We start from the raw sequence: 11,282 nt of genomic DNA, 5'->3' as shown, positions 1-11,282 counted from the left end.
GGCCTGCCAAGCCCACGCCCACCTGGAACTCCAGCTGGCCTGCAAGCCCCATGCACAGCCCCCGTTCCCGCTTGCGCCTCTCCCTCCACACCTCCCTGCAAGCTTACGGAGCCGGCTCTGGCCTTGGACAGCCCAGAAAGGGGCTCCCACAGTGCAGTGGTGGGTTGAAGGGCTCCTCAAGTGCTGCCGAAGTGGGAGCCCAAGCAGAGGAGGTGCCCAGAGCAAGCGAGGGCTGTGAGGACTGCCAGCACGCTGTCACCTCTCACCTATTTCTCTCAGAAAAAGGAAATCTAAGAAGTTAATATTAAAAGTTCATATATTGTAGTATTTAAAGAGGCTTATTTCTAAGTAAGTTTTATATAATGTACAAACATTTGACTTTGTGTGAAATTACCATTTTACTTTGTGTAAGTACGATAAATTGTTTTGATTTGTTTTAGACTATTTGGTTGAATCCTAACTACACCAATATCCATGCCATCCTAAAAAACCAAGACTATGATTTGACCAGATTAAACTCATATTCTCTATTCCCTTAGCAGAAGAGAACTTATTTCTTCATGTATTAAAAATAAATGAATATAGAAGGATACTCATGATACTCGCATCTTAAAAATCCACCCCGACATTTTTGCAAAGACTGTGTGTGGGACGTTGACATATTTTTATTAGACAATGACAGTTTGAGTGCAAGTTGTTCCCATTGTGACCAGGGAGGAAGAGCAAATAAAAGGGAAAGAATAAGTTACAGTACAAACCACATGTGAACTGAAGCTGTCAGGTTGCACAATAGCAGAAGTACTCTCTGAAAAGGTAAAGTCCTTTTGTGTATGATAGGTGGGGTGGAGGGTGGGAGGGTCACTAATGTTGTCTGCTGTATGCTATCTTAGAAAAGTCATGTTTTCCTATCAAACGCCACCTTGTGTCTTTTGAACTCCACTAGCACTTTTTTTGTTTTTAGTTTTCTCAGATGTTCCTTACGTAATACTTATTGCTTGTACTGTTCTAAGTGCTTCACATGTATTAATTCAATTAATCATCATAACAATTCATTTCCATTGTGCAGCTGAGGGTCAAGGTACACAGAGGTTACATTACATGTGAGCTGGAGCCACAATTCAAGCCTGCCTGTCTAACTTTGTGGCCCACTCTCTGACCCATCTTGCTATACCACCTATGTAGCTACTGAATTTTGAATTTGTGTTATACCTCTGCCAGACTGTAAGCTTCTGAGAACCTGGCCACTGTGTCTTTCTTACATTTATATTTTCTGTAAAGCCTAGCTTAGTATTTTGTACACAATAGGTACTCAGTAAATGCTTGCAAATGAATTGAAATTAGACCACGATTTGCACAAGTCTATCTAGTGTTTACGTCTCTGACTTCCATGTCATGGTTTAAATGAGAAGATGTTCGTTTGAAAAAAATAGAATCCCAATAAGATATAAATAATCTAGGGAAGCTGACAAATGTCAGTTTGGGTGCTTCCAGCCTGTCTCACTGGTGCTCTTCTCCTTTCTTCCCTCCTCAGCCCCCTACCAGCTAACTATAAAAGTGTGTATGTAGGTTAGGATCTCAAATGATTTCACTGAGAGTAGCTTAAAGTGTTACTCTCTTAAGAACATTTGTATTTTCACAGAAATTAATTACTAATAATTTCAGCCATCAGTCAATAAATGAGGGAGGTATTTATTTGAGCAACAGACCTAATGCAGAGCTGTGGAAATTACACCCATTTTTATGTAAAGTATTTCATTTTATGGATTTGTTGGTAACATTTGGACTGGTTTGTACTCTCTCTCTCACTGTGTAAATATAAGACTAATTAAAAGCAAATAAAAACTTTAATCTTCAATTTAAAATCTGGCAGTACTAAAATATTGTAGACATGTTGGTATTCATTTGCTTGTAGGAAATTCTGCCACTAAGAATTTAAATTTAATTTGCCTTTTTATTATGTGATATGTGCATCACAAGCCTGTGGGCAGTAGATGAGCTTTAATAAAGCTAAAAATAAATAAAATGGGAATGTTAATAAACCTTGTAGCTCGTTAAACATTTGGATTCACTGAGTATATATCTATTAATTTTAGATGAGACTACATTAGGAAACCTTTGTTACATGAAGGTTGTAATTAAGTGAATAATATATTCAAATTCAATACAAAACATCTTCTTCCACATGTTTTTAGTGACAATTCTTTAGTAAAAAATTTCAAGGAACTGAAAGGCTTAAAAAGTAATGATTAAATATGCAAATATAACAATTTATAGTTCTTTGTAAAGAATTAAAATTTAAAAGATATGTCCAAATGGATTCTCTTCTTACATCTCATTATCTTCTTTATCTACTTTAGTATTTGTTATTTCATTATTTTATTAAGAAAGTGCTCTTGTTTCTTAACCCCGTTTATTTTTCTGCGTTATTTCTATATTTCAAAATTCTCCCTTATTTTCTGTTTTCTCGTTCTATTAACATACATTACATAACTTCCAAATTATTCTTTTTTTCTCTATGATTATTCCTCTTTCCTTTGAAAAGCTTTCCAGTTTCTAACCTTAAAATTCATGCTTAAAGATTTTTATTTCCAGAATCATTTTTTTGTGTGTGCTACCATTAGTTATCCATGAAAATCAACATCGGCTTATGAATGTATGGCTGTGCAAAAAGTGAACACTCATTTTCTGTCTTTTTTGCATGTTTTCCTTTGGAATTTAGGTTTATTTTTAACATTAAATGCATGTATTAGCTTGCTAGGGCAGCCATGGCAAAGCAGCACAAACTGAATGCCTTAAACAACAGAAATGTATTGTCTCACAGCTCTGGGGGCTGGAAGTCTGAGATTAAGGTGTTGGCAGAATTCGTTCCTTCCAAGGGCTGTGGGAGAGAATCTATTCCATGCCTCTCTCCTAGCTTCCAGTGGTTTGTTGGCAATCTTTGGCATTCCTTGTCTTTTTAGACCCATCACTCTGATTATTACCTTCACGTTCACATGGCATTCTCTCTGTGCTCGTATCTCTGTCTCTGTCCAAATTTCCCCTTTTTATAAGGACACTGTCACATTGGATTAGGGCTCACCCTAATGACCACATCCTAACTTGAGTGTCTGCAAAAACCTTATTTCCAGGGTTACAGTCACAGGTACTGGGGGTTAGGACTTTAACATCTTTTAGGGGAACACAGTGCAACCCACGATAATAACACAGTTATATTCAACATACGGTTATTGGGTATTTATGTAGGTTTGCATTATATTAATATTATTTTATATTAATAATTTATCATTTTTACTACATGCTGAGCACCATTTATCTTCATTGTACCACTGCATTTCCACAACATTTTTAAGAAATAGACACTATTATATTTTCCTTTCTTTGCTGGAAAAACTGAGGTTCAGGGAGTTTTAAAAATTGTTACAGATAGGCAGTTGTATCATTTAGGATGTTTGTGGCTACAAGTAGCTGGATACCCAAAAAGGGCTTAGACAAAGTATTTTCTCATGTTCGAAGAAATCTGGCAGTAGGATGGTTGAAGGTCAGGTTAAGTCATTGCTTGAGCAGTGTCATCAAGAACTTGAGCTCTTTTATGTTTTCATTCTGTCATTCTTAGCATGTTAATTGTCTTTGTCAGGTACTTTCAGGGTCATGTGATCATATCCTCAATAAGAGGGGAAAACTACCCATGCAGTGTTAGCCTCTACATTGGGAATCAGGGACTACCTATAGAGGGGAGAGGGAAGCAATGGCTGACTGTTAGGTACTGTCTATCAAATAAGGACTGCCATTAATCTCCTCTGCATCACACCTTACAAAGGACATTAATAGAAAGGCTCCTTTCAGAAATTAAAGATAGATAATGCATGTGATCTGACATAAAACCATCAGTGAGCAAGGGTGGAAGAATGAGTCTTCATGATGTGTTTGGGTACGAATTACTTAGAAATACTTTGAAATACTTGCCTGTGTGAATATGGAAAGAGGAAAATTAAGGTTCTTAGGTTTTTCTGATTGGCAGGAGATTCTGCACACACACACACACACACACGCATGCATGCATGAACATATAAATATGCCAAGTTAGCATAAGGCTAGTGGGGTCAAGTGAGTAATACAAACTATAATAGGTTAAGATAAATAACAATAGCCTATGTTTTGTGAAACTCTTCAAAATATATTTTGCAAGCTTTGGAGTTAACACGTGCTTCAGGTTGAATGGGTTGCATTCCAGATGGTTAAAGAGAGGATCATTAGCAAAACAATTTGATAACAAGGGAGTCTTTTTTTCTTTTCCCTAAATGTGAAGTTAACACCATATAGGATCTGTACTTTAGGGTAAAAAACAAAATCAAATATAATGTAAATATCATTTCCACCACTACCACCACCCCAGATTTAAAATCCATTGATGCTTCCTACCTGAATACATTTTGCTGTGATGGTTGCGTCTGCTTTTGCAAGCCACATGTTAAAGAAAATTTAGCTCAAGTGGAGGTGTTTTAGGTAGTGACCAGGAAAATAAAAGTTATTTTCAAGAGGAAAGGACTCAAAATATTCAAACTAAAATCATTGGTGCTTAACAGTATTAGTTTTCTACTGCTGTAAACCAAATTACCAGTCGATGGCACAATCCATTTCTTTGAAGCTATATGGTGGAGAGCCCTGATTTTTTGAAGCTGTTGTCTGGAGGCTGCCCTCAGGTCCTAGAGGCCACTTGCAGTGCTTAGAGGCCATTTAGTTACTTGCCACATGAGCTTCTGTAACATGACCCCTTACTTCTCTAGCCCACAGGACAGTCTCTCTTGATTAGAGTCTCTGACTTCAGGGAGTGCCTAGTCACTCTTTTAAGGGCCCACCCAGGACAAGCTTCCTTATGATTAACTTGAAATCAACTGATTTGGGACCTTAATTACCTCTGCAAAATCCTTTAATCTTTGCCATATTCTTTTGATTAGAAGCAAGTCAAAGGCCTCATGTAAGTTCAATGGGAGGGGATTATACAGGGTATGAACACCAAGGGGTGGGAATCATGGGCCCACCCTAGGGTCTGCTCACCACATTTACCTAGAGAAGGCTCAAGAAGACATGATAGCACTGTGCTGCCCATGTGCAATATATTAACTCCTTCAACTCTCCATTAGTTACTGTTATCCTCTTCTTACATATATGGAAACTAAGACTTAGGACAGCTGGACAGCTGGGCTGAAGCCAGTCACTTAGGAAGTGGTTGGGCTGGGTTTCTCTGAATTCAAATGCTGTGCTCTTTCTATGTCATAATGTTGTTTTATTCTACTGTATAATCATCAAGAGGTCAAAGTGAGACTCATGGATGGAAATTTTAGGGAGAAGGACCTTTTGACATTTTCTTGCAGTAAATCTACCTTGTATGGACTGAACTTAGTTGGGTGCAAGGTTCTTCAATCCTGGCTGCATATTAGAATCACTTGGGGAGCTTTAAAAGCACATTCTCGGGGATGCTCCAATCAGATTAACAAAATGAGAGCCTCTGTGGGGTAGGGCCAGTTGCTTTGGTGTTTTCATGTTTTCTTATTAATAGATGTCCTGGCCAAAATGTTTAATTTGAGTGGAATAAAAATTGAATAAATAACAGGTTGAAAGGATATTTGAAGGTGAAATGGACCATTTTGTAGGAGGCAGTGTTCTTTTATCAATCAACATGTTTTTGTAAAAATAATCTAGCTGTTTGTCAGGAATATTATAGAGGGACTTTGAGAATGAATTATTAGACTAGAGGACCTTTAGAGTTTTCTGACCTTGTGAGTCTATGATTCTATGGTACTGGTGTTCAAAAAGTGTTCAATATGACTTATAATGGTTTGCCTTGAAGGGGCTCAAATTTTATCATTTTCTTGACTTACATACTCTGTAAAAATCTCTTCCAGGAAAATTGTTGTTGTGGTGGTGAAGGTGAGATTTGTGGTTAATAATGATGGATGCAATGATGAGTGAAAGGAAGGTGTGATGGAGTAAAGATGGCTCTAGCGATTTTATTAGAAAGGAAACTAAAAAAAAATCACAATGGTGCCCTATTTAATATTAATTTCCACCATATTTCTGGAATTCTCTTGCTTCCTTATTCTCACCCCAGTTATAATAATTTCCATTTTAAAAAGTGTGGGTCTGATGTGATGGTTGATTAATACCATTTTTTTTAGCTTAGTCAGATTCTGAATCCATTTCATTTGCCTGATTTTCTATTTCACTTACTCTTCAGATTGTTTTTATATTTTCAACTTTCTTGCCTTTAAACTATTTTCTTTGCCTCATTTGATTTCGCTTATCTCTTTCCTTTTAAATTCTTTCTCAGCTTCTTCATCTTCATAACTTTAAATGTGCAGTCATTTGCAGCTTTCATGTGGCTAATATTGGCCTGTTGGTTGCCTATTATCTGCTGTGTCAGCATCCTTTAATACATATTACTTGTTAAATTATGTAGGCTTTTTGATACTTTAACTTTGATTTAAACATCCTTGAAATATATAATGCAGATTTTAGAAATTTGATATAGCAGGTGATGAAATATTACATTTTCAAAAATGGTGGCTGTGAATATGAATTAAAGGTATTTGAAAAGCTTTTAGACTACTCTGAAGCTAGGCATCTTTCAGCCCAACTGTGTTTTCATCATGTTGAAACAAATTGCAGGGACAGAGGAGTGATGTCATTTAATAAGTACAGTGGGTCGACAACTTCATTCATACAATTAACACAAATTACCGAGCAATAATGGTGGTTATTTTACAATATTTTCCCCATTTTTTTTTGCATCTGTTCCTACAAAATGCAGACAGCAGTCTTTGAGGGCACTGTTCTGCATTCTAATGGCTGATTCTCAGTAAAGTGTTGCCTGACCTTGGGCTTTTCATTTATTTTTTTGAATAAGCTTCAGAATAAGTTTCAAATTGTTGAGAAGAGAATTTTAATCTCCATTTACTTCCAAGTATATTACTTTCCATTCCCACATGTCTTGCCAGTCACCAGCACAATTAAATGGTCACAGAAGATGAAGAATAGAGAGGGGAATTCTTTAGAAACAATATATTGCACGCATCTCAGTTCCTTATTTGTGTTTCATGGTGGTCTAAGATCTGATGGTAAACAGAAGGATGAAAAAGCATACAATTTGCTTCATTTACTGAGAAGAGAAGATAACCTTGAACATGAAATAAAGCAAAATTCAATTAGAAAGCAATGAAAAATTACTGATTCAGTCTTTTGCAATTAGTTGCATATTGTATATCTTTTAAATAGCCTTCAGTTTTGTAAATTTTGCTAATTTGAAATTGGCAAAAAGTACATGATTTTTATCACTATGTGTTTCCAACAAAGTGCATTCTTTTTGTCTTTATGCTTTTCCAACGAATATTTTAAAAATGAGTTCTCTTAAAAGTTTCTTTTTGGCCAGGCACGGTGGCTCATGCCAGTAATCCCAGCACTTTGGGAGGCCGAGGTGGGTGGATCACGAGGTCAGGAGATTGAGACCATCCTGGCTAACACGGTGAAACCCTGTTTCTACTAAAAAATACAAAAAATTAGCCAGGCGTGGTGGCGGACGCCTGTAGTCGCAGCTACTCAGGAGGCTGAGGCAGGAGAATGGCATGAACCCAGGAGACGGAGATTACAGTGAGCCGAGATCATGCCATTGCACTCCAGCCTGGGCGACAGAGGGAGACTCTGTCTCAAAAAAAAAAAAGTTTCTTTTTTACTGAATCCAGCATTTTTAATTTTAATGCCATTTTTACTGATGACTAATACAATTATATCTCCAGCCGAGACCTTTCTCTACACTCCAGGAGTATATATCCAATAGCTTTCCCAACACCTTCACTTTTATTTCACATCCACTAAATATTTACTGAGCAGCTACTCTGTGTTAAGCACTGTTCTAGGTTGTGGGAATATATCAGAGAATAAAACAGAGAAAAATCTTGTGCTCATGAATTTCATTCTATTGAGGAGACACAATGAGATAAATATGAAACATGGGATGTTAGATGGTTTTAATTGCTATGTAGAAAAAAATCTGGAAGAGGCACTAGGAAATGTGAGTGGGGTGGTTTGCAATTTTAAAAGAAGTTGTCAAGGAAAACCTTATGATAAGGTGACATTTGGGCAAAGTACAGAAGAAGGTAAGGGAGTGAGCTAAGAGGACACCTGCAGGAAGAGCATTCCAGGCAGAAAGAACAGCAACTGTAAAGGTCTGGCTGCTTGTTTTAGAAATATTGACAGTAAGGATACCAGGGAGACTGAAATGGAACAAGGGAAGGACAGCGATATCAGAGGGGTAAGGTGGACAAGATCATGGATGGCTTGGCAAGGACTTCAGCTTTTACTTCAAGTGAGATGGAAAACCACTGAGGGTTTTAGGCAGAGGAGTGACACAACCTGATTTATGTTTTAATAAAAACATCACATCTTTGGATGCTATTTTGAGGATAGACTGAAGGGAATGATGATAGCAGGGAGACCAGTTAGAATGATGACTTAGACCATGGCAGTTGTGGGTGGAGATGGTAACTGGCCAGATTCTGTCTATATATTGAGAAGTAGCAAGCAGGGTGTACTGAGCAATTGGATGTGGGATGTGAGAGAAATGACTCCAAGGTTTTTGGCCTAAGCAATCAGAAGGATCCATCTAACATTTACTGAAATAAGGAAGATGCTTTATTCAATCTAGAAGTGAAAAAAGAACCTTTTAGACATTATTATTATAAAATGTCTATAAGAAGACTTCTATTTTTAATCCTCAAAATGTGAGTTCTTTCTTATCATTTTAATTTTAAGGTAACTCTGAACACCATTTTAAAAATTCTTTAAGGAGGGTACAGTGACCTGAATTTTCAAACAGCTGTGATTTTGATGTGAATCATATTGTTTTTCTTTAAAATATATTAATGTTTATGAATTTTATAGTATGTTAAGAGTTTGGGAATTTCTTTGCTAAATTCACAACTATTCAAACTTGAAACATAATGCTGAATCCTACCTTGACCTCCCAATTATCTCTGGCAACTATTTTAGGACTGGGAAGGAGAAAATTCCTATATTATATTTATCTTTGTTTTTAACCCTAGTTTGAGAGCTGATTTTTTAAATAACTTTTTTCTTAATAAAGAACTTGGATATGCCATCATGGAAAATCTGAAAACTGTAAGAAGTATAAAGAAAAAACTAGAAATAAACTTTATTTCTGCATCCTGGTGTTACATTTTTATATCCTGACTTTTTCAATCAGGTGTATGGAGAAAATAATGAGAGCTAGGAGACTGTGGCTCACTATCTAGGGTAAAGATTGATGTTTCAATAAAGCTTCCTACTTAAGGGAAGAACCCAAATGGCCTTGTGTTATCTCATTTTCACCTATATCTAAACAGGCTACTGATTTATTACAAAAATTTCCCAGAGTAAGTGTGCAATAAACTAGTTTAAGAAAGGAAAGAAAACACTCCCTGTGACCCCAGCATATTTATTTGATTTATTTAACAGAAATACACATTATGCCTACTGTATGCCAAGCACTTTTCTAAGGACTTTATAAATATTAACTCATTCAATTTAATCATCAGAACAACTGAGTTAGGGACTGTCACAATTCCCACTTAATAGTGGCACAGAGAGGTTAAGTAATTTGCCCAAGGTCATATAGCTAGTAAGTGGAATAGCTAGGATTTAAACCCAGGCAGTTTGGCTACCAAGTGTCCATGCCTAACCACTACTGCTGCACCGTGATGAACTTGATCCTGTATAGTCAGAATCCAAGTTCATTTTGTTTTGGTCACATTAACTCAGTAGGAAACTAATATTATTTTTATTCACATAAACAATTTGAATTTATAAGGCTCGTGTACTTTTATGCACTATTAGGCTTAGCACGTAGAAGTACTAAATAAAAGTTTATTAGGTGGAAGAATAAATAAACGATATCATGTGGTGGGAAGCCAATTTAATTAAGTTGCAGTGATTTCCCCCATTACTCCAGTAGCATTTTCCAGAATACATTCCTACAGAACATTAGTTCTCTGATTTTCTCCTTTAAAAAAGATTCTATTGTAAAATTAGTTTAGAAAACTGCATATTCTATTAGCTTTTTGAGATTTTCAGTGTGTATTAGTATATTAAGAGGTGCAGAGAAGTCCGAGAGTAAATACATCCTTTAAATTTTGTTTAACTCTGTTTGATCAGAGATGCCTCCTTTTTCTTGTGACAATCTTTCAATATCCCACAGAACTAGTAGTCTATGGAATATGCTTTGGCAAGTAACTACTTTATAGGATGAGGTCTAAAGCCTTAAAAATAAATTATTTACAAGGGTGCTTTTCCAATTTCATTTACAAATTCATCATCCATTGTCTCTCCTCATAAACTACATCTCTTTCCTCACAAGTAACTAAATGTTCCATGCATTTTCATTCTTTTAGAGTCTGCTGATTTTTTTCTCTCTGTGTGGGCTTTTCCATTCTCAATACTACCCTCCCCCAACACATAGACAGAGACCTTCAACCTGAATTCCAACTCAATCCTCAGGGGGCAGTTTATTTTTTTTATTTATTATTTATTTATTTATTTATTTTTAATTTTATTATTATTATACTTTAAGTTTTAGGGTATATGTGCACAATGTGCAGGTTTGTTACATATGTATACATGTGCCATGTGGGTGTGCTGCACCCATTAACTCAGGGGGCAGTTTAAGTATCACCTGTGACTTTACTCTGACTCTCACAGAAAGATTTCGTCACCACCTCCTTTTTGGTCCCCTAGAATTTTGTAAATAAATGTGTATTATAAATGTATATTTTGCTTACATACATGATTTCTCTCTTGTTTATCGATGACTTGAAGGCAGGATTATGTCTTTTACTCATTTTTATTTCCCTAAAACTTAACATAGTAAATGTCCAGTCCTGATAAAACCTCTATCTTGAAAAGCTGCTCTAGTTTTCATTTATTTTTAGTTTCGAAAAACCAGGTTGCCCATACGAATTTTGTGGTTTTATTTTTTTGAGGAAGACAAGGATTAAACACAGGCATTTACTTAATTTTTGTGGTGCTTTATCCCTTTATCTTTTTAAAGATTATAATTTAAAATGTTACTTGGAATACTTACGGTTTACTACTGAATCACAGTGCCATCATATAGCCAAATGGTTTCCCCGAGAAATATGTTATTTCTTTTTTATTGTTCTTGTTATTTTTTAATAGTCTTCTTGAAATTGAATAAGACTAATCAATGTCCAGAATGATTGGAGCAATTTTCTAAA

At 36.0% G+C, this 11,282-nt stretch overlaps 1 protein-coding gene across 1 annotated transcript in view; it reads left to right on the top strand.

Moving 5' to 3' along the window:
- Positions 1 to 753: 753 nt before the first annotated feature.
- NELL2 (neural EGFL like 2) overlaps positions 754 to 11,282 on the top strand; it is a 419,741-nt gene continuing 409,212 nt past the window's right edge. Inside the window, exon 1 of the mRNA XM_030822676.1 lies at positions 754 to 813. The gene's annotated coding sequence lies outside the window, so the exon portion shown is untranslated. The remainder of the gene's footprint in view (positions 814 to 11,282) is intronic.

This window comes from Nomascus leucogenys, chromosome 11 (genome assembly GCF_006542625.1).
Source record: "Nomascus leucogenys isolate Asia chromosome 11, Asia_NLE_v1, whole genome shotgun sequence".
NCBI lineage: Eukaryota > Metazoa > Chordata > Mammalia > Primates > Hylobatidae > Nomascus > Nomascus leucogenys.
This window is presented reverse-complemented; position numbering and strand designations above follow the sequence as displayed.